The following is a 23,134-nucleotide window of genomic DNA, read 5'->3' on the forward strand; positions in this document are numbered from 1 at the left end:
ATGGATCTCAGATGCCAAGCTGACAGCGGCTAGCAGTCGGGTTATGTTCTGGAGCCAACTTCCCAAGCGGCATAGCTTCTCTAAGCAGATCCGTAACATCAGACCGGAACTTGAGAGATGGCTTTGGAGTAGCCTTTGGACTCCCAGGTTGCGGCACACACATACTTTAGTTGGGATAGGATGGGTGTAAGCCACAGAATGAAGTAATAACAGACATTTTAAGATCATGTGGGACACAAATTTGTTGACTTGTTTGCTGGTGAGAGGTGGTTGACGGTGCCAACCTACGGTGATCTGCTTAGGTAGAAGGTGGTGGTAGATTGGTCTCACAAGTGAAGCATGGGTCCAAGGGTCGTGTGTTTCCAAAGACCACTAACGAGAAGAGCACACTGGTCTCTGAGCTCATTTCACCATTATCTGTGCATTAGGAAAGATTGTACATTTTGTTTGACTCCATTATCAATCACAGGACATACTGAATCCGCAGGAGGTTACCCCAAATCATTTCTTCCACTTATCAAGTATGATGTACCTCCCGAACTGACATTTTGTGACCCTTTGTTCAACCTGGCACTGGCTTCGTGTGTCACTGACACTCTTCTCAGCTCAGTGTTGGGCATCCTTCTTCAACTGATTGAGAAGAGCGGAGTCCCTTCTTCACCAGTGATCCCAAGGGTGCCACCATTTGCTCCATTTCCCACCGTTTTCTTGAGCACGAAAAGTTTTTCCAATTTCCAGAAAGAGGAGGGTCAAGCTTACGATAAATAGGGAGGACTGCTTTTTGCCATAAGCCATAAAAACGAAGAAAAAAAAATGAAATGGGGGAGGGACCACTGCGAGCCAGTTCACTCAACAGTTTCCATGTTAAAAAGAAGTTGAAGTTGGAGCCATGTGGTCTCAATAAAGTAGTAAAATATATTTTCTTACCCTACACTTCATGTGCCCATAACCTTCCTTTTAAATCATCTCTAACCAGTCCCAAATCACTCTGACCGCAAATCATTTGGTGGCTTTGGTCTCCAGGCAATGGAATGTGCTGGAGCAGACGGGGAGTCGCTACCAAGTGCACTCAGAGGGAGCTTCCACCCCACCCCTGCCCCCCAGGCGCACAGACCCCAGCAAGAGCCTTGAAAGTTCTGCACTGAGATAGCACATGACATCATGGCTCAATCATTCCAGAAAACACCACACACACACACACACACACACACAACTGCAAGGGCTGCAGAACGGCAGGCAGCGCAACATGACACAAACCACGGTGGGCAAATAGAGCCCAAGAACTGCTTTCCTTAAGAAAACACTCACAAATACCACAGGCAGGCAAGCAGAGGCACATTTAATTACATTTACAGAAACCCATTGTATCCATCAGCCCCACCAATTTCAGAGCTGACCAGTGAGTGGGAAGGTCACCCACTGAGGCTGTCCTGGAGATGGGACAGCCAGGAGAGCCTGAAGTTACGTCCAGGTATCACAGAACTTGTGAAACTGTGCAATCGGCTGCTAAATCTTGACTGAATTTCCAAGAGAGCTCGACCCTCTGCAGTATCTGTCTTTGTGTGTGTAGTTGCGGAGTTAAGAGAGGCCCACGGTGCTAGAAATCAATTATTCAATTCATAACTAATTGATGAGACACCTAGCTAAGCTGTCTCAGGCACAAACCAAACTCTTGCGACTGCCATCTGCTGTCACATCTGAGGATCCAGCCTTTTGTTTTGCAAGTGCAACTGGATCTTTTGTTTGTTTATTTTATTTTTTAAAGGAACTCTCCAAAGAGTTAAGTATACAGTCTTTGAAGGGATGGTGAATGCATTGGGTGTGCCTGTAGGCACCTCTGGGAAACGAAGTCCAACACTCATTGGCACAGTATGATGAAGGATTGAGGGGAAAACATGTTCCAAATAAAAGCACTATTTTAGAGTACCCAGCTATCATCTTACAGCAATTGCTGGAGCAAGCATTTGAAAGGAGGCCCTGAAGAGCTAGGAGACAAGAAGGATATGTCTAGATGGCCCCCAAACTTTCCAGTTTTCACCCTCTAGAATCGCCACTGCTGATTCTAGTAAAAGGAGATTTGTGGTGAAAGGAGCAGGGGACCCAGCAAAATCATAAAACAAAAATATCAAGCTGCAAACGTAAACAATGTAATGTTCAAAGTAGGTCTCATACCTTAGGCGACAAAGAAAAAAAACTGTACAGCAACTATAGACATCTATGTCTGCTAGCTATAATCTTTTCTGAGACATGTTATTTTACATCCCGGTAATGTGTGTGTAGCAACCGTCTTCTTCATCAGATACACTGGGGATAACTGTTTATTTCAGCTGGGGGTGGGAACAGCCCAAATGCATGCTGGTCATATCTTTCTGTAAGCTCTAAAACAATGGTGGGGAGAAAATGCAAGACTCCCAGGCTACTGAAAATAACCTGTTTGCTATTACTTGTACTGTTATAAGCCTAGGACTCCCCCCCCCCTCTCTTTCTAATTGCTGGGTTCAGCAGAGATTTCCCATGGATTTATCAGCAGCAGAAATAAACATGCATTTAGCTGAGCTCTACTTGGAAGTGTTAGGAAGGGCTATTCAAAGTCTGTTTTCATCTTGTGGTTAGGAATTCCACGTGAACTTGCTAGGATGGTAAGCTACATTCCAGTATCCTGATGATTCTGTCAATCATAGAAGGGGGGAGTAAACACCATCTATCCGTGGAGAACAGCCCCTTTATCATATGACCCTCCCTCTTGCTGCCTTCGGTACAAGACACTATTACCCTTCCTCTTCATCGGAAACCTACCACAGAGATTCTAGAATCGGTCATTTCCAGAACTTCCCCCCCCCCAAAAAAATGGAATCCTTGTCAAGTAATGCATCAGATGGGGAAGCAGGGTGGGGGTCGGGGGAGCGGGACATGGGGGAGTTCAGTCTTCTGCTCCCAGTCTTTCCATGGTAGAGAAGTCGTCAGGAATGCACTCCTTGCTATTGTATTCTGCCTGCCACTTGTTCCTAGAACCACAGCCAACTGCATGCTAACTAATGAGAGAGAGGGACTCAGTCCAAAGGGCTTCCAAGAGAAAAGGGGAGCTGGGAAAGTAGCTGTAGATTTTGTTAGACAAAGGATTGCAATCGAGTGAGACCCAAGAAAACAAGCTTATAGGACACTGAAGGACAGCAGAGGTGAAAACCGCCGAGTTTTCTAAGAGGGGGAAAAAAAGAACCGGAAAAACAACAATAAAAACTCTCCAAACACAAAGATCAACCTCAAACTTTCCCTGAGATAAAGCGTTTCCAGCTAGAACTCATTCAGCCGCCACCGAGTGGTTCAGGCTGTCAGAAGCGGCTCGTCTTGTCAAAGTTTCCTTCTGGTGCAGCCAGGGGTGCCGCAGATGAGAAATTAGATGAAAACCCATCCCAAAGTTTTGCTTCAGGGGCGTGCAGTGGAAGAAAGTAGCACGTTAAGACCGGGGTGGGGGTGGACAAAGAGGGCAGAGATGTAACCTCACGCCCTTCTCCCCTCCCCCACCCAACCCTAACAACAGAGAAGTCTGGTGGAGTAGGGCCCTCTGCCTGTTCTCTGTAAGGGTTTTAAAGGATCGGGGGACCTTGTGCAACTTCGCGGCTCTGCACGGATCAAACGCTGCCACTTACCAGCTGGGCACCGAACACTCTCTGCACACCCGCCGAAGCAGCTCCTCTGGGCTCCTTCGGATCCCGCCCGCTCTCCTTGTGCAATTTGAGGGCTTGAGATATCGGAGCAGGGGAACACACAGGCAGCGGGGTCGCCTAGTGCTGGGCTCCCAGCAGCCTGTGGTGGAGACGCAGTGAGGACGTGGTCTCCCCAGTCCCGCCGTCCGAGCCAGGCAGCTGGACTGCAGCCGCGCGAGTGCACCGCGTCTGCAGAGGGGCGCGTGTGCGCCGGGTGTGAGCAAGTGAGCGAGAGGAAGAGAGAGAGAGAGGTAGAAAAGGATCCAGCCGCTGCTGGGGAGGGGGAGAGGGCGAGGGTGTGTCCTGGGCAGGAATGTTGTTAATGTCCAGAAATAACGCCCCTCTCTCCTGCCCTGCTTAGACGTCCAAAGGCTTTTGTTTAGTCCAGGGTGGGAGGATCACAATCACCCACTACTGAAGTGACAAGCTAGTCCCAGTCCCAGACAAGTTCCGAAGCCACCAGCCAGGTCAGCCTCAGCTTGAAGCCCTTCCTAGACACCTCAGCTCATTTCACAAGGGTGGCAAGTCTTTACACACCTGGGGGAGCAATTAGGCGACACCAGCTCTCACCTTCACCTCCTTTATATCCCCATCCATGACGATCACGTGTATGTCCCTCCTCCTAAGTTAAATCTCTCCTGCCAGTCTATAAATTAATCACCATGTCACACAGGGAGCCCTTATGAACGGGAATGCGGAGAATAAATCTGGTCTTTGTTCTTTTTTGATGTTGAACAAGCCTGCCATTAATCAACTCTTTTCCTCAGCATCCAAGTCGCGATTCACTGAGTGGACATGGGCAGTTCTCCTGCAGTCCTGCCCCATTACATCGTGTCACAGTGACTCAGTCACTGTCCAGATGGCCATGGCCGAGAAGCAATAGGAAAACTCGACAGACCTCTTAAAGCCTTCCTACCTGCCAGCTCTCACCCCCCACCTGGCAGACTTGCCTTAAGACACTGGGAGCGCTGACCTCACCACGGGCTGGATTCCCCATCTTCGCATTCCAGAATTAGCCTGCCCGAGACACAGCAACCCAGGATTGGATTTGGCAATTTGGAGAAGAAACCCATAAGGGACCAATGAAGCTATTAATTTAAATAGAGTCCATAAAATGTCAAAGGCATGACAGATTCTTGAAGTCAATTAGGAGCCTTATCAGAGCATGGACTCCAAAAATAGAGTCATCCCGAGAGGTCCAAGCAGAGATAACAAGAGGCATGTTTGGAAGTAAACACATCGAAAGAGCGCTGGTCCATCTCTAGCTCACATTTATTATCCTGAGGAAGGGATGGCTCATGAAATATTGGATATTTTCCCCTTCCTTATTAAATTTTCCCCTTCCTTTGGGAATCATTGCTGAGCTAATAAGGTTGAGGTTGCTTCCAATGGGAAGATACTCCGGGTTTGGCAAGTCCAGTCTCTTCTCAAACATCTTTTTACTTGTTGTCTCTGCCCGTCAGTTTTCCTGGGGTTACAGAGTCAAATGTTGTTCCTCTGAACGGCAGCAGAGGGAACAGAGGAGTTTTGAGTTGCGCTTGTTCCTCTCTCATCTCTGGAAGGAGTCGGGAGAAGAGCCTTTCTTCTGTGAGTCGGAAGGCATTCTGCTAATTGAAGGCACAGGCTAAAACAAAGGGATCTTGGCACGTGTTTCCCCTAAGCAGAGAAACTTGAGTACCCCTGAGTCCACACTTGCTGAAAAGGTAAACATTTTAGGCTTCTGAAATGCAGTCTCAAAGATGGGGGCCTTTCTGGGCTCCCTTGTGTGAGTGTGGATGATAATGAAAGTTGGGTGGAATCGGTTCCCCATTTTTGGGACCCAAGGAGCTACCTTTGGGCGCAGCTATCAGGTGCCCAATGTTCATGGAAGCCCTGCCCTTGATCTCCACAATCAGCCAATTGTTTAAGCTTCAATTGGAAGTGTTGCCACTGCTAACCATTCTTCAGGGTTTCCCAGACCAGGAGAGAGAGGGTGACAAATTTCTTCCTGTGTGGTTCAAGGAGGGGCGGGGAGCTTGCTCAAACCACAAACTCCTGAGCTCTCCTCACAGCTACTGCTAAGACAATGGCTTCTTCTTACAAAAGGAAATGAATAACCAGCAGGGGGAGCACACGGCTAGTCCAGCACTCAGGAGGCAGAGGCAGGTTTCTGTGCGTTTCAATGCTAGCCTGATCACATAGCAAGTTCTAGGGCAGCCAGGACTACATAGAGACCCAGTCTCCAAAGACCGAAAAAAAATTGTTTTTTTGAATAAGCAACAATTCATATAATTTAAACAAAAACAAATGCACGACACTCTTGCCTACACCCTTTCATGGGTTCATGGTGATATTCGTTTTCCCTGTAGGCCTCCCGATTTCTTTAAGTATATGGATACAGAAAACACTTTCTTTTTTCTTTGGAAAATAAAACATTCAGAACTATTACTGGACTTTATCCCCCCCCCTTTTACTTTAGATTCTTTTCTATTATGTGCTTCTCTGTCCCCCTGCCACCATTCAGTTCAAAATAAACCCTCTTCAGCATCTAGTACCCACCTTCTTCTGTATATGTTAGTGACAAGGAATTGGAGAAATTGGCTTTTCTCCCTCTATGGCATCTGTATCTGGGGGAGGGGCATTAAGCAGATTATAAACATTGTCAGGGTCACTGTTGTTGTGATGAAACATCACTATCTGGGGAGGAAAGCGTTTATTCGGCTTACACTTCCATATCGCTGTTCATCAATTGAGGAACTCAGTACCGGAACTCAAACAGGCCAGGGACCCGGAGGCAGGAACTGAGGCAGAGGCTGTGGAGGAATCCTGCTTACTGGCTCAGCCTGCTTTCTAGGACCGCTAGCCCAGGGATGGCCTTACCCACAACGATCTGATTCCTCCCTCACCAATCACTAATTAAGAAAATGCTCTACCAGATGGATAAAACTAGAAAAAAAAATCATCCTGAGTGAGGCAACTCAGATCCAGAAAGATAAACATGGTATGTACTCATGAGTAAGTGGATATTAGCTGTTAAGTAACATATAACCATGCTATCTATAATCCACAGATTCAGAGAGGCTGGTAACAAGGAGGGCTCTGGGGGATCTCTCTGGGAAGGGAAATATGATGGATTTGCATGTGGACTGGGGGTAGGAGAGATGCAAATAGAGGCAATCTATGTGGACTGGGGGAGGGAGGGGTGGAAGGAGAGACTACTGGAATTGGGGAGCACTGGGGGATGATGTGGAAATTCCCTGGACCCTGTGAGGGAGACACAAGTGAGGGCTTCTAGTAATGGAGAATACGGAACCTGAACCAGCCATCTTCTGTGATGTGGGATACAGAGCCTGAACCAGCTATCTTCTATAACCAGATAAGGCTTTAAGGCGTGGGACTTGAACACCAACCCAGCCACAAAACCTTCAACCTACAAGCTGCCCTGCCTACAAGAAGTGCTGGGGCCATGGTGGCTCACCATTGTGGCTCAGAGCTTGTGGGAGTGGCCAATCAATGAGTGGTCTAAATTGAGGCCCACACTAAAAGAGGGAACCCAAGCTCCACACTGCCTGGATGGCCAGAAACCAGAAACTGGTTGGCCTAGATACCTAGGATAGAATTAGACATGACTAATCTAAAACAAAAACAACAAAACAACAACAACAACAACAAAGCAGTGAAATGATTTCTAAGGACATCTACTCTACTTATAGATTGGCACCTAGCCTAATCACCATCAGAGACGCTTTCACCAGCAGCTAATGGGAGCAGATGCAGAGACCCACAGACAAAGACTAGGCCGAAAGAGTATAAATTGGAGATCTCCATTGGGTTCCTCCTTCTTGGAGCTGGGGAGCAACAAAGAAGGGAGAGGAAGAATTGTAGGAGCCAGAGGGCCCCAGGATACCAGGAGAACCCAGTCCACAGCATCAACTAAGCAGGGCTCATGGAGACTTAGAGACTGAAGCAGCAAGCATGGAGTCTGCATGGGTCTGTCCTGGGTCCTCTGGATAGATGTTGAGGCTGTCTAGGTTGGGGTGTTTATGGGACTCCCAATAGCGGGAGTGCATCTTTTTTGCTTGTTTGTTTGTTTCTTTGTTTTTGAGACAAGGTTTCTCTGTAATTTTAGAGCCTGTCCTGTAACTCACTCTTATAGACCAGGCTGTCCTCGAACTCACAGAGATCTGCTTGCCTCTGCCTCCCGAGTGCTGGGATTAAAGGTGTGCACCACCATTGCCAGGCTCTTACTGCATTTTATTATACTGTGTTCTGTTGATATCCCTGGGAGGTCTGCTCTTCTTTGAAGGGAAACAGAGGAGCAGTGGATCTGGGGGGGGGGGAAGGGAGGTGTGTGGGGGAACTGGGAGGAGTGGAGGGAGAGGAGGCTTTGCTCAGGATCTATTATATGAGATAAGAATAAATAAAGAGAAAAAAGAAAGTGCCCTCCGGCAGTGGTTCTCAACCCATCAGCTATCTTGCATATCAGATGTTTGCATTCTGACTCATAACAGCAGAAAAAATATATTTATGAGGTAGTAGCAAAATAATTATATAGTAGGGGGTCATCACAACATGAGGAACTGTATTTAAAGTGATGCAACATTACAAAGGTTGAGAACCACAGGCTTGCCCACAGCCTGATCTTACGGAGGCATTTTTCAATTGAGGTTCCCATCTCTCCAATGATTCGGGCCTGTGCCAAGCTGACATTAAACTAGCCAGCACAAGCATCTGCAAGGAAACAATACATTATACTAAAGCATAATAGGAGCATCTGAGAAAAGTATAGCAAGATTATAAGGAGGACTAGAATGTGGGAGATTTATGATTTGGGATGGCATGGTGAGTGTCGCTTAACCAAGAAAGTGACCTCCTTTGAGCAAAGACATGATGGCGGTGAATAGGTGAGCTTCAGGATTGTTTGGTGAAGGAGGGGTCAGGTAGTGCACAGGTATAAAGGGTGCTATGTAGACTACAGGTGGAGGACAGCGGAGAGGCCAGGGTGGTGGAGCAGGAAACTTGAAGCAGAATGCCACCGGAAGTCAGACAGACAGTGGGCAATCCAGAGGTATAGTAACTGAAAGCTAGCGCAAGAAAGTTTTGACTGATGACAACTTTGCTGGAGAGGCTGTGGGATAAAGATAACACTCCTGAATTGCTGATGGGGATGCAAGTTGGAACAGCCCCTTTGGATGTCAGTGTGGTGATTTCTCAAAAAATTAGTAAACAACCTTCCTCAAGACCGAGTAATACCACTTTTGGGTACATATCCAAAGGATGCTCAATCATGCCACAAGGACATGTTCTCAACTATGTTCATAGCAGCATTGCTTGTCATAGATAGAACCTGGAAACAAACTAAATGCCCCTCAACCGAAGAATGGATAAGGAAAATGTGGTACGTTTACACAATGGAGTACTATACAGCAGAAAAAATAATGACATATTGAATTTTGCAGGCAAATGGATGGAGCTAGAAAACATCCTTTTGAGTAGGGTAATACAGACCCAGAAAGACAATTATCAATGTTCTCACTCATAAGGGGTTTTTAAACATAAAGCAAAGAAAACCAGCTCACAAATCACAATCCCAGAGAACCTAGACAACAGTAAGGATCCCAAGAGAGACATACATAAACCTAGTCTACATAGGAAGTAGAAAAAGACAAGATCTCCTGAGTAAATCTGGAGCAGGGGGACCTTGTGAGAGGATTGAAGAGGAGGGGAGAGGCAGAGAGGAGATCAGAGAAAAATGTAGAGCTCAATAAAAATCAATAAAAAAGAAAACTTTGACTTTTATTCTTTTAACTTTTTGCATGTGTATGTGCATGTATCATATATATACAAGCATGCACATACACATATATAGTATATATATAGTATAATATATATGTACACACACATATATTATATATATTATATATTATATATATTATATATTATATATATTATATATATTATATATATATATAATGTGAGGCTGTATGTGTGGAGGACAGGTTGGTGTCTGGAGTCTTCCCTGACTGTTCTTTCCCTTCTGTATTGAGTCTCTCTCCCAGAACCCATAACGCTGTGATCAGTGGTCTAGCTGGCCTGTTTGCTATGGGGATGTCTTGCCTAACTCTAGGGCACTTTGATTACAGGCTGGCTTCCATTTCCACCTGCCATCTACTCATGGATCCTGGAGATCTGAATTCTCGAACTTGTGGTTGAGTTGCAAGCTCTTTACCCAGCAAGCTAGTTCCGTAGCCCCTTGATTTATTCTTGGAGCACTAGGGAGACATTGGAGCGTCTTCAGCATGACACACACACACTGCATAGAGAACATACTCATGTTTAAGGTTGCATATTTCCTTTTATAAATGCAGTATGATGTATTTAGTAAGGATCCCAATGATAGACATCTGAGTTGTTTCCAAACATTAGACAATGTTTTAGACACCCATGGATGATATTTTACACTTGTGCAAGTAGATTTGTGGTACTGATTCCCACAAGTGGGATTACTACATTTTCCATTTCAGATTTTGATAGATGCAGCCAAATTGCCCATCAGAGGGTGGATCCAATTTACGCTCCCACTAGTAATATTCTAGCCATCTTCAAGAACGCTGTAGCCTTCCCAACAGAGTATGCAATTAAACTTCTGGACTGTGGCCAATCTGATAGGTGAAAAGTGATGTCTCAGGAGAATTCGGATTTGCATTTTTGATTTTGAGTGAGTCTGAGCAACTTTTCATACACTTGGCACCCATACAGCTTTTTTTTTTTTTGTAGTGGCCTATTGATGATGGGCCCTTCCCATTTTCTTCTGGAGTCTTTGACTATTTCTCTAGAGTTTCTTACAACCAAATATCATTAAGGAGATATCACTCTGTTTTATGAGGGCTGTTTTACCTCCTGTCTATAGACTTGGCTGATAATGTCCTGTGATAGTTCTAAGTTTGAATTATTCTACAGTTTTTGAATTATTTACCCATTTAAAAACATACACACAGTTAGGACGGTCCTTCCTATCTATATTCTTGTTCATTGATTAATTAACTAATAAATTAATTTCTTACATGTGGGGGGATGTGGGTGCATGGTATCGGGGGTCTAGTATGCAGGTCAAAGGATAACTTCTACTATATGGGTTTGGGGAATAAAATTCAGGTCCTCAGGCCATCAGACTGGAGGATAACACACTTCCATGCCAAGCCATCTCTCCAGTCCACATGTTTCATCTTTAACATTGAAATATTTTAGTATGTGTGATGGTTTGAATGAAAATGACCCCCATAGGTCCACAGAGAGTGGCCTTTCTAGGAGGTGTGGCTTTGTTGTAGTTGGTGTGGCCTTGTTGTAGTAGGTGTGGCCTTGTTGTAGTAGGTGTGGCCTTGTTGGATGAGGACTGTCACTGAGGATGGGCTTTGAGGGGTTCAGATGCTAAAGCCATGCCCAATATGACCCTCTTTTTTTAGCTACTTGCCAATGTGGATGTGGAATTCTCAGCTCCTCCAGCACCATGTCTGCCTACATTCTTCCACATTTCACACCATGCTCACAACGAACTAAACTTCTGAACTATAAGCCACCCCAACTAAATGTTTTCCAATTAAATAGTTGCTGTGGTCATGGCCTCTCTTCACAGTGATGGAACACTAAGCAGTATGTACTTTATCCCTGCTTAGTTTATAAAGTATTAAGAAGGGATTCTGTTTTATTTTATTTCAGATAATGACCATATCCTACTACCTACCACTTTTCACAGAAACAATGAAAAAATATTTCAATTACATTTAAAAACCCACACAAAGACATTTTCTCACCTCGATCATTTTTCAGCATCAAACTTTATACTATGTCTATAATATTGACCAATATCTTTCCTGAACTATTCTGCCTTTCAAACTGAATCTTCATTTCAACTGAACAACTCATAATCCACCCCCTTCCAGCCTCCAGTCACAGTTTTTGCCTCTGATTTAGTAAATTTAACTGCTTTACAGACTACATAGAGGTGAATCACACAGCATTTTTCATCCGGCGACAGGTTTTTGTCATAGTGCAATGTCCTCAAAGTTCCTATGTACTGGACATATAGCACATGACTGACTGCTCCTTCTTCATGGTTAAATAATATTCCACACAAGCATACACAGTCTTTATTTATGCATCTGTTGGTACACATTTGGATCAACTGCTCTTGGCTATTGTTAATAATCCTGCTGTGAACATGGACGAGCAAATGATTCTTCAAGATCCTGCTTTTAGTTCCTGTGAATGGGATGTGGCATTTTCATTTTATTTATTAATCTTTTAAGGATTTTTCATAGTTGTACTATCGTCCATTCCCACCAACAGTAGATGTGAGTTCTGATTCTCCAGATCCTCATCGGCACTTGCTCTCTACGCTTTTGGTGTTGACTGTGCCACTGGGTATGAGATACTGAGGCACTAGGCAATCCAGACTATATAGGAACTGGAAGCAGTGTAAGAATTTTTGACTCTTATTCTTTTATTTATTTATTTTTGTGTGATATGATTGACTATACATATGCATTTACTTGCATCCATGTATGTGTGGACACCAGAAGTTGATAGCTGGAGACTTTCCCAATTGCTCTCTACCTTATATATTGAGGCTAAGTCTCTCAGTGGAACCCAGAGCTCAGAACTCAAACACTGTGGTCTGGAGTTTCATTTATTTAATTTTGATATCGGACAACTTTTCATTTGTGTCTTACTTGAGTCCTCTCTATGGAAAGCTCTATACTTAAGTCTATCTTTCAAGTGGATCATCTTTTTGTTGTTGAACTGCAGATGGTCTTTATATATTCTAGATATAAGTGCTTATTAGATCCATGATTTGGAAATACCTTTCTCAAATTCTACTGGTGCGCTTCTTGCTCTGTGAATTGGTCACAGAGCCAAGTCTGAATGGATGCTTTGATGCCCGTGCTTTGCCTCAACAACTCCTTCATCCTCCTTCGTGAGATGCTGTGTTTACCCTGAGGGGGCAGTCACTGGACTCCCATTCTCTTTCTTTGTTGTCATATCAACACTGTTTTAAAGTATCAAGGCTGTTTGTTTTAATATCTGATAGGGCTCTGAAAACCTTTTGTATATGGCATTTTTTTTTTTGAGACAGTGTCTTGTGGATACCGGGCTCCTCTTGAACTTGCTATATAGCCAAAGATAACCTGAAACTCTTTCCCCTCCTAAGTGCCGGGATTACAGACACGTGCCATCAGAACTGGTTTATGCAGAGCTCTGGATTTAACTCAGGGCTTCTTGAATGTGAACTCAGAGATTATTACAGAGATTATTTTCCCCATTCATGATGGACATAGAATGATAAACTATCATACTAAGGAGAGACATATTAATTTGATCTTATTTTACTAAAAAGGTATTGTTCTGGTAGTCAAATGGTCATTATCTTTTGTCCAAATGCTTTGGGGGGGGCGTCCTTAGAAGTTATCACAAAACATTTCCATTTAAATATGCTAATTAGAGGATAGTAACAGATTTCCTAATAATGAACTGTTCTTGTGTTATTATCATAAAACTACAGGACTATGGAGATTTAATATTTAATGTGCTGACAGGTGCTGTTTGCTAGCAATTTATTTGGGGTTTTTACACTTGTTTTGTCAATTAAAATTTTTCATTTATTCAGAGAGTTATTTATCTATTTGTCGTATGCGAATGTCATTGTATACACCGTGGTGCACACATAGCGATCAAAGAATCCTTTGCATCATGTGGGCTCTGGGTATTGAACTTGAGTCGCCAGGCCTGGTGACACAAGTGTTTTTTAACTGCCGCACAGCTCACAACTGGAACTTCAGTCATTTTTATTTCTGCCTTGTGATCAAAGAATGAAGTTTTGCCGGGACTTCAGCTCAGTAGTGGAATGTTTGCTTAGCATGGGAGAGGATGTACATCCTACCATGGGAGACGACCTGGGTCTACATTCCAGTGCCATAAAATAAAATAAAATAAAATAAGAAGGGAGAGAAAGAGAGAGAGAGAGAGAGAGAGAGAGAGAGAGAGAGAGAGAGAGAGAGAGAGGGGTTTCTTCTTTGTGGAGTAAAGTATGGTCAATTCTGTGTATGTTTCTTTGTTCAGTTAAAAACTAATTATGTGTAGGATAAATTGGATAACCAGTGTCTTATAATTTATTATGTTCTAGTTATATATATTTTGGAAGTTCACAGATATACCATCGACTGACAGCTTTCTCTCATAATCTCTGTAATTTTTGTTTTACAGGGTGGCTGCTGTGTTATTTAATGAAAGTGTATTAACCACTCTTCCCATGCAGTACCACCCAGCACCTCTTCTCATCCTGTTTCTCCACTGCCCTCCATCGACCTCCTCTGACGTCCTTACTTGATTATATTATGCTGTCTTTGCCCACTGCGTCTTCCTCATCCCTTCACACCGATGCGCTCTGCACTGCTCTGCTCTAGCCCTTTCTCCCTCCCATCTTTTCCCTCCTTCTCCTCTCCCTTCTCCCTTGGTTTTTGAACTTAGGGTCTGTAGCTGCCGTTCTGGTCCCCTGCACTGTGCTGTATTTCCAGCCTTCTGCCATGAATCCTCAGAGTAAGAGCCCCAGTTGTATGAAGAGGAATGTTTACCAGTACAGTCTGAGCTCCTAACATACAATCTGCTTGCATGAATACCAAACTATCATCTCATGAACAAAAGTTTGTGTACTTATGGTATTTTTTTTCAGGAGCTCCAATTAGTTCCATAATGATGCTTTTAAGCGACTTCCAGGGACAGGTGACAAAGAGCTTGCCATACTCATGCTGAGAGCAAGATTTTGGATCCCCAGCACCTAGGCAGGTATGGAGGCCTACTTATAATCTCCACAGCAAGCTGGCAAGTTAATATAGTTTGTGTGATCTGGGTAAAATTAGGGAACCTTGACTGGAGAACCAATGAGAAAGATGCTCACTGTCAATCCCTGGCCTCCACACGCACAGTCGTGGGCACCTGCACCTGTGTGTCCACATGTGCCCACATACCATACAGATGGATACCCAGAAGCACGCACAACACACACACACACACACACACACACCCCACAATAACAGCATGGAATGGTTATTTCGGTGAGGATACATTTGATTTGAGCTTTTCTGTTCCTTGTAGCATTACTGTAAGCCCGGGGGAGAGTTGTTCCCATTGTACCGCTGGGGCAGACGGAGAGAAACTTTTGAAAATAGCTGTTTGCTCATTATTTTTACATGAGGAGACATGCAACTTAGCTTTCTGTTCTACCACAAAGAAGCCTTGATACAAAGAGACGTGTTTTCTAAGGCTCAGAGAGGACAGTGTACCAAAGAAGTGAGCAATTAATGAGGTTAGCTTTTCTCAGGAAACACTTAACATCACTGAAACACTGGATGCTTGACTTCTGGAGGTCACAGAATCCCCTTTCTGTAGAAGCTTCAGAAATGAAGAGATCTCTTCGGACAGTTTGAGTGTGGTCCTGCCCCAAGGCAGGGGTGACTGCCCCACCTCCGGGGCCCCCTTCCTCCAACCATGCAAAAAGAGCATGCCAGGGCGTCAGAGTGACTCATTTTCAAACATAGGCCCCAGAGTATGATCAGTCAAGAGATTGGTATCGATGGCATTGAGGTTCAGAAGCATAAAGTGGTTATGTAACAGGATGCTACTTGATGAAGAAACTTAAGCATGGACCAAATTACAGCTAATAACGCTGGCTCTCTTTGTGGTCTAGAGACTAGAAGATCATAATCAACTTCCTGTTGCTTCCAGTTAAAGGAAACATAAGAGGAGTGAGTGCCCACATGTCTTTTCTACTGAAAGAAGTGGGGAAAAAAACACCAGGAAAAATACGTGAAAAAATTTCACGTGGAGATGTTTTAGGACCACATTTTCTTCTACAGTGAAATTTTCTGGTTGTCCTGAAACTCAACATCTGAATCGTGCCAGTTAGTGGGTCTGCGCAAGACTGGAATTCTGAACATTCTTCAAGGCTTCATAAAAAATCCCCCAACTGATGGACAAATGCCTATGTTGTAGTCATGGAAAGAGAAGCCCCCCCCTTGTGACTTGGGACTGAGTTTGTTCGTTTTATATTTATAGTTTCATCACTGAAGGAATGTAGAATTTGGCATTGAGAAGAGCATGGGGAAGGAAGGAAAGAATAGCGAGCAGACGTGTGTGTGTGTGTGTGTGTGTGTGTGTGTGTGTGTGTGTGTGTGTACCTAGGCACTATGGGGTTGAGGGAGAGGGAGAGTGTTTACTATCATCATCTTCATTCTTATTTGTTTCGTTCATTTGCTTTTGAAGCAGACTCTCCTTTGGGTCTCTAGTGCCGGAGAGTAGCTGCAAGAATTTTCTGCTTCCCTTGCTTGCAGCTCCATCTGTTTACAATGAAAGCTTGGCTTCCACTTTTTGGCACAAATAAAAACCCTAGGGTGCCCATATAAGTCAAACAGATGAAGCATGTGTTCCCAGACCTGAAGCATCACCCTTTCCTGGAGGCCCGGGACATTTGTGATGGATTTACATAGCATCTCATCCTCCATAAATCTAGGAGGAAGCTTCTGGGAAGCAAAGGTGGGCCACAGGTCGCTGGACTTCACAGCCTGAGCAGTTCATCTGCCACCTAATGGAGTGATGGAACCCTGGGGGTCACACTTGCCAGGAGAGAGGTCGGTAACCAGCAATTGAGCCATGTAGTAAAAATTCCTTTCACCACTTGTCATGGGATTCTTAAGCATTTGGGAGAGGGATTTACACATCAAAACAAGGAAATATGGAAATATGGTCTTTGCATAATTGCTGAAATTGGACCCGAATTCCAGATAGAAAGCCATAAGTTTCCATAAACAGAATAGCAAAAAAGTAAGTAAACAAGTCAAAACTTTTTAGTACCAACTCTGAAGGCTAGGCTGGGGTTGGGGTGGAAAGAGGAAGGAGCTCTTTGGGTGATGCAGTTGCTCTCAGATAGAGAGCCACACCTAGAGACTGGCAACATTCACCCTCTTCCTAGACGCAAACTTCAGACAAAGATCTGTAAGGCAATGGCAATAGGGAATACTGTATGCCCTGAAAGGTGTTGCTTCATGTTGGCCACTTCTCTCTGTTTACTGAGCCTGCCCCTCAGGGGTTCTGTGGGAGAAATTTAGACTTCCTTTTCAAAGGGTATTCAATAGCTGTGAGCAAGAAAGACTGAAGCAAACCATATATAAAACTGAAGCAAAACATATGCTTGAGGCAGTGGAGTAATCAGATGTGCATCAGCTGATCTGGAAATGTGGTTGCATGCATCAGAATTTCAAATGGGTCTAGACAAAATGCTGATTCCCTGGTGGCCCAGCACAGATTCAGAGGACCAGGGTTGGACCAAGGCATCTGTACTTCGGTCAAATATTCTAAGTCGTTTGATGGAAATGGACTGGGCTATTCAGCCTTCACTGCCATCTTGTCGAGATTTAGACTCAGCGTGGAGACATATCTATAGGGTGTGTCTATGAGAATGTTTCCAAAAAGGTTTAAATGAGGAGAGAAGATCCTGGAGGATGTGGGAAGCAACTTCCAATAGGCCAGGATTCTAGAACAAACGAAGCTGAGGGAGTCAGGTGGCACACGCGCGTCCTCCTCTCTTTCTACTCTCGGTCTGCCTGTGTGTTGGGACCAGCTGACCCACTCTCCTGCCACCATGCCTGCATCACCATGTCAGATGCTAGCCTTGAACTAGGAGCTTATTTTGATAGGAATTTTATCACAGCAATAAGAAAAGTAATCAATTCATGAACTTAAGAGCCCACTTTGAGACTTGCTAACCTACAGGATTTCTATTGCCCTGTCTAAAAAGAGTTGAAAGGGAAATCACGCATGTTGAGTTATAATTACCCATAGATTTTCCATAGACTGTGCCACAAGTGATCCAGAAATTCAGTGATGTCTTAATCTCAAACTCAGGATCTTCTCTGGACAAGTGTGTGACTGACAGGGTGTGCAAGGATGTGTCGCAGACTAGATGTAAAACAGACTGTTCTCCAGGAAGTCTTGCTCGAGTCAGCCTCCACATGGGACCCAGATCTCAGCATAGCAAAGCATTATATTCTTTTCTTCTGATTTAGTCTTTTAATTGAGTCGTCTAATTTGAACATCTTTATGTTTGGGTTTTGCTTTTTTTTCTTTCCACTATAAGACTGTGCGTGTGTGTGTGTGTGGGGGGGGGGGGCTGGCTTGCATATTTGCATGTGTGACTGTAGGTGTGTGGTTGCTGTAACACACAAGCAGAGATCAGAGGACAGCCGAGGGTGCCCATACTCACCTTTATCTTGTTTTGAGACAGGGTCTCTACTTCCTTTCCACTGTCCACACCAGGCTAACTGGTCCATAAGCTTCTGGGGGAATTTGTCTAGCTATAGCTCTCCTCTCTCCATAGGGACCCAGGACTGCAGATGCTTGATCCACGTCCTCAGCTTTTTAGATGGGATCTGGTCCTCTCGCTTGTGTGACAAGTTTGTCCAGACAGCCATAATCCCACCCCAAGGACAATGTTTTTTTTTTTTTAACACGTCATGTACTAGTTATTTTCTCATTGTTTTGATAAAACATCTGACAGAAACAACCTACAAAAAGAAAGGATTATGTTACGTTATAGTTCCCGAAGGTCTGGCCTGTCATAGTGGGAACAGTATGGTGGTCGGGTTTCTAGTATGGCTTGCTCATATGCTGGCTGATTAGGAAGCTCAGAGTAGACCAGGCAAGGCTAGGCTATCACCTTCAGAGGTCTGCCCCTACTACCCTATTTTTCCCCTTTATTTCTTTCTTCATTCTTTTCTCTCCCTTCCCTTCCCTTCCCTTCCCTTCCCTTCCCTTCCCTTCCCTTCCCTTCCCTTCCCTTCCCTTCCCTTCCCTTCCCTTCCCTTCCCTTCCCCTTTTGCTTCTGCCTCTTCTGAATTTTTGAATTCAGTTGAATTTTTGTTTTAAATCTGATCTACCAACTTAGTGTTTCCTACCAACTCGGGGAGCAGAGACCTTCACAGGCTTCACAGTCTTTGTTTAGGTGCTGCCTCTGTGGGAGACTCAGCAGCAGCCATAGCTGTCTTCTTAAAGTCCTGATTAGCCCTTTCTGCTTCCTGGACAGCCCTGACAACCTGAAAGTGTGACAGCTTTTCTAACGTCTGGTTTCTGATTCCTCTTGGCCATTATTTCAGGAAGGGATGTACCTGTGATGCCTGTTGGAACTGACTGCACGCTGGGTTATTTTCTTTTGAAATTTCTGTGACTGCCCTTTCTGTGTGCTTTCATCGGTAGGGAACAGTCCAGTTTGTCTGCTGAGGATCTCTCCTGGCAAGGAAAGGGTACTTGCATTTTGCATTAAGAACCTGGAAAACCTTCCCATGGGTCCTAGTGTAGTGCCACAGGTGGCTAGTGTAGATCTTGGACCTGCTGCAAATGCTCAGCTTCGCCTTCATGGTGATGGGGGCAACTGGATGGAGAGAGGATGACAAAAGAGTAGGGCCTTTTGTTTTTAAAAATTCCACAGCCTTGCAAAACAGTGCCATCAGTTGGGGATCAAATTTTCAAGGCATGCGCCTGAGGGGAACATTCCAGAGTCAAACCATAACATATCATTAAAGTAAAAATGAAATAAATATCATTAATCAAGTCTGTTGACTGCATCGCTAGCATGGAGCCAGCGTGGTTTGTGGCTTGCATTTGGTTCATTTGTTCTGTTCCATGTCAGCACGCTGTGCACTGATCTTAAACATTTGTGCTCTGGGTTGAGAAAATGAGTGGATGGATTTGCATAGTTTCATCACGCCTACTGGAAAGGTCTTAAGGAACATACTCTACCTCCTTTGGTTAGGGGAACCATGTTTCTCATTACTGGGAATCGTGTTTCTGTTTAAGATTAAGTTTGGTGGACAGTTAAGTCTGGTGGTTTAGAAGGTTTGCGAAAGGCAAGAGCCCAAGTGGACCCAGGTTCTTGGAAGTTGTTCTTAGCTGCTCCTCCACCAGCCTGATCTCCTTGTTGTAAGAAGCCAGCTCTCTCCAGGGGTTCTGATGAAAGACTCTCCACACAGTGTGAAGAACAGTTCATCCCATCTCTGCTGATAGCAGCCCACCCTAAGCCACCAGACTTTCCAACCCAGACAACGGAAAAGCCTCCTGACTGATCTTCTCTGCAGCAGCATGTTCATGTGCAGACTGGATTAGGTCATGTCCCATCTGAAAACGACTAAGTGGCTGCCTGCTGCAATTAGATTAAGAGTTAGAGTCATTGAAATGTCAAACAAGACATGTATGATTTGTCCTCTGCTTACTCCGCCAACTCCCTTCCCGTCAGCCTGCAGGGTTTCTTTCAGCTCCTCATTCGTATCAGCCCCTTTACTAACCAGGCCCTGTGTAACTCTTTAGACTCATCCTTGAAATCTTTGCTCCTTGTCTGCGTCCTTGGATAGTTTCCTTTCACCTTTAGGTTGTCGTTCTTCATCATCTATTGAATACATTCACGTCTTTCTGTAATGTGCTCCCTTTGCTGCAGGGTGCTTAAAAAGCTCTGATTGCACCCGTACCCACAGCCCAGTGCCTTGTATACACCTGACATATAATAGATGCTCAAAAACAAAGGCTCAGGATACTCTTGGGTAGACATCCATATCCCTAAAAGCTACACATAGCATACTGACCATTCAGAAATGTTGGGCATTGAATAAAAAGGTGATCGTTATTGCCTTCTGGAAACCCATCCATAAATGTAAGAAAACATCTATGTGAAAAATAAAATGCTCAGGAGGATTTAAAACAACCTATCAGATGATGCAAGTGATATCTTAAGCCAGAAGGAAGCTCGTGAATAAATAAATAAGTACATATTTTACTGTGGCTAGTATTTTCTTTGGAAGACAAGATTCATTCTTATGGTTTTGCAGAGGTGACAGGTGGCTTTTTTTTTTTTTTTACCTCTGATGTCATTCAAGAGCTTCAACAGGAATGGAATGAGGCTAACCCCCATGCCATGCATAGCCACATAGAAGAGACTTTGCATTTATTCCTAATATCTGAATGTGACTAACTTTCCCACATCTTTTTGTACACGGAAAGGGTCAAATAGAGACTCAGTCTGAAAGGGAAGGATAATTAAGACACTTTGATGTATTTTTGTGCTAGGTTGTCTTTAAAAGAATACACCTTATGTCCTTGGGAGGAAAGTCAGCAGCTGGTAGTGACAGTGTCCAAAGTTTCTTTCCCAGGTGCCTCCCAAAGTAGGAATTAACTGGTACAGAGCAGAAGTTTCTGAGAGTCTCCTACTGGCTCCCAGAATGCACATGGTGTTTCCATATGTACTAGGCTCACACTGTTCTTCACTGTCTCCAAAGCCCATTGGCATGGTATTTCACCTGCTTGTCCCATCTGGGCAGTTGTTGTGACCCTCATCTTACAGAAAGGGAAACAGACATGGAATGAAAGAGACTTGATTGAGAGCAACCAGAGTTTCTTGGACTGGAAGGATCCACCCTACCACACACCTTTCATCCTTTCTCTTCTACGATCTCATCAGCGCTATGTTTTCTTATTCATTAAGAAAAATATAGAATTTTGATGCTGATTTCTTTGCAAAGCAATAACAGGGATTTAAAAATCCTATTTAAGCCTCCCTGTCCCTCCCCTTATTATCAGAAGTCAGGGAATAATAGAGAAGATAGAGTAAGCCATGTGACCATGCTTCCTGATGTCTATTATTTCCAGAAGTAAAATCACAGCAGTTATCACTTATCAAGAGAAATTATTACTAATAAGCCACAATATATAATAAGCACACACACACACACACACGTGATGTCTTAGGGTTTATATTGCTGTGAAGAGACACCATGACCACAGCAACATTTAAAAAGGAAAACATTTCATTAAGGTGTCTCTCTCACAGTTCAGAGGTTCAGTCCATCACCATCATGGTGGGACATGGTGGCATGTAGGTCCTGGAGAAGTAGAAGTACCTGAGAGTCCTACATCTTGAAGGCAAAAGGAAGTGGTTGTCTGAGACACTGGGCGGTATCTTGAGCATACATGAGACCTCAAAGCCTCCCTCCACAGTGCACACTTCCTCCAACAAGACCACGCCCACTCCACATCTCTTAATGGCGCTACCTCCCTATGAGATTATGGGGGCCAATTACATTCAAGCTACCATGTATGTAGCATGTGTGTGTGGTGCGTGTGTGTGTGTATAGTATATAGTATGTAGTGTGTGTGTATGTATAGTATAATAATAATAATAATAACCTTATAAGAGGGTTCTGTAGTATTCCCATTTTATACTGCAGGGCCCTGAGTTTTGAAGTACTTGGGCAACTTGTTAACCATTCCGTTGAAGTTCTTATCCTAGACTTAGGGTTTTAAGAATTACCTGAAAAGAGTCCTCCTTTCCCAGGATTCTCAGTGGAGTCCCTTGACTGAAAAAGACGTAGGTTACATCTCCCTTGCAATTAAGGGCTGAATGTCACAGAATAGTCATTTAATTCAGTGAACTAACTGCCCTCTTCTGCATGAATTTTCTTACAGTTTTAGAATTTAGAGTTTATTCTTCAAAATTTCCCAGTATAGATTTTTTTAAGGCCTTAAGACCTGAAATGAGAGAAGGGCTGAGCCATCTCAAACATATGCGCAGCCAGTCAAGAGTGAGAAAAAGATAGGGGAGAGGGTATATACTGAGGAGGTGATCTCTGAGGACAGATTATTTTCTTATTTATAAGACAGCATCACGTGAAGTCTAATTCGGCTTCAAACTTGCTATGTAGCTGTGGACGACTTTTGACTTCCGGTCCTTCTGTTTCCAGCTGCAGAGACCATAGGCACACACTATTACTCCCGGATTATGCAGCAGTGAAGAACAAGTCTGAGGCTTTTTGTATGCTAGCAAGCATTGGAGAAACTGAGCTACCTTCGCAGGCCGAGTACAGTTTCCTTTGTCACAAAATTAAAGTTGACTTCTTGAAATACAACCCAGTTTAAACTCAAAGCCGCAAGAAATATGTATGAATTAGGTATAAAAAATACTATAGCAGTCTTGAAAATGAAAGCCAAGAACAGAGATCTAAGTGGTGGAGGAAAGAGGGAGGGAGGAAGAGGGGAGAGAGAGAGAGAGAGAGAGAGAGAGAGAGAGAGAGAGAGAGAGAGAGAATAAATTACTTTCACCAGCTAGCAACAAACTTCTTCATCCATAAGATGATGTCAAAGACCCATAAATTGACTGTAGATTCTTCCCCCTGACCACAAGGCAATGGTTATTAAAATCTGCAGTTTTCGGCAGGTCCACTTTTTTAAGGGAGCCACTGATGGGACTCAGGAAAGTTGACATCTGTTGCTTTCTAGAATGATACCTCAGCCAGAGTACCGAAAGAATCCCAAATCCACCTCAGGCTGGCATTGCAGAGTTTGGTCTTTTAGACCTCTCAGAG

At 44.0% G+C, this 23,134-nt stretch overlaps 1 protein-coding gene across 2 annotated transcripts in view; it reads right to left on the reverse strand.

The window, feature by feature from the left end:
- The window catches only part of Palld (palladin, cytoskeletal associated protein), a 359,932-nt gene that overhangs the window by 247,114 nt on the left and 89,684 nt on the right, over positions 1–23,134 (reverse strand). Inside the window, exon 1 of one of the 2 annotated variants that reach the window (XM_050161813.1) lies at positions 3,648–3,935. The exons of the other annotated variant lie outside the window; for it this stretch is intronic. The gene's annotated coding sequence lies outside the window, so the exon portion shown is untranslated. Of the gene's footprint in view, positions 1–3,647; positions 3,936–23,134 lie in introns of those variants that run through there. 2 annotated transcript variants of the gene reach the window in all.

This window comes from Alexandromys fortis, unplaced genomic scaffold, assembly GCF_014885135.2.
Source record: "Alexandromys fortis isolate MF-2015 unplaced genomic scaffold, M_Fortis_MF-2015_v1.1 scaffold_137, whole genome shotgun sequence".
NCBI lineage: Eukaryota > Metazoa > Chordata > Mammalia > Rodentia > Cricetidae > Alexandromys > Alexandromys fortis.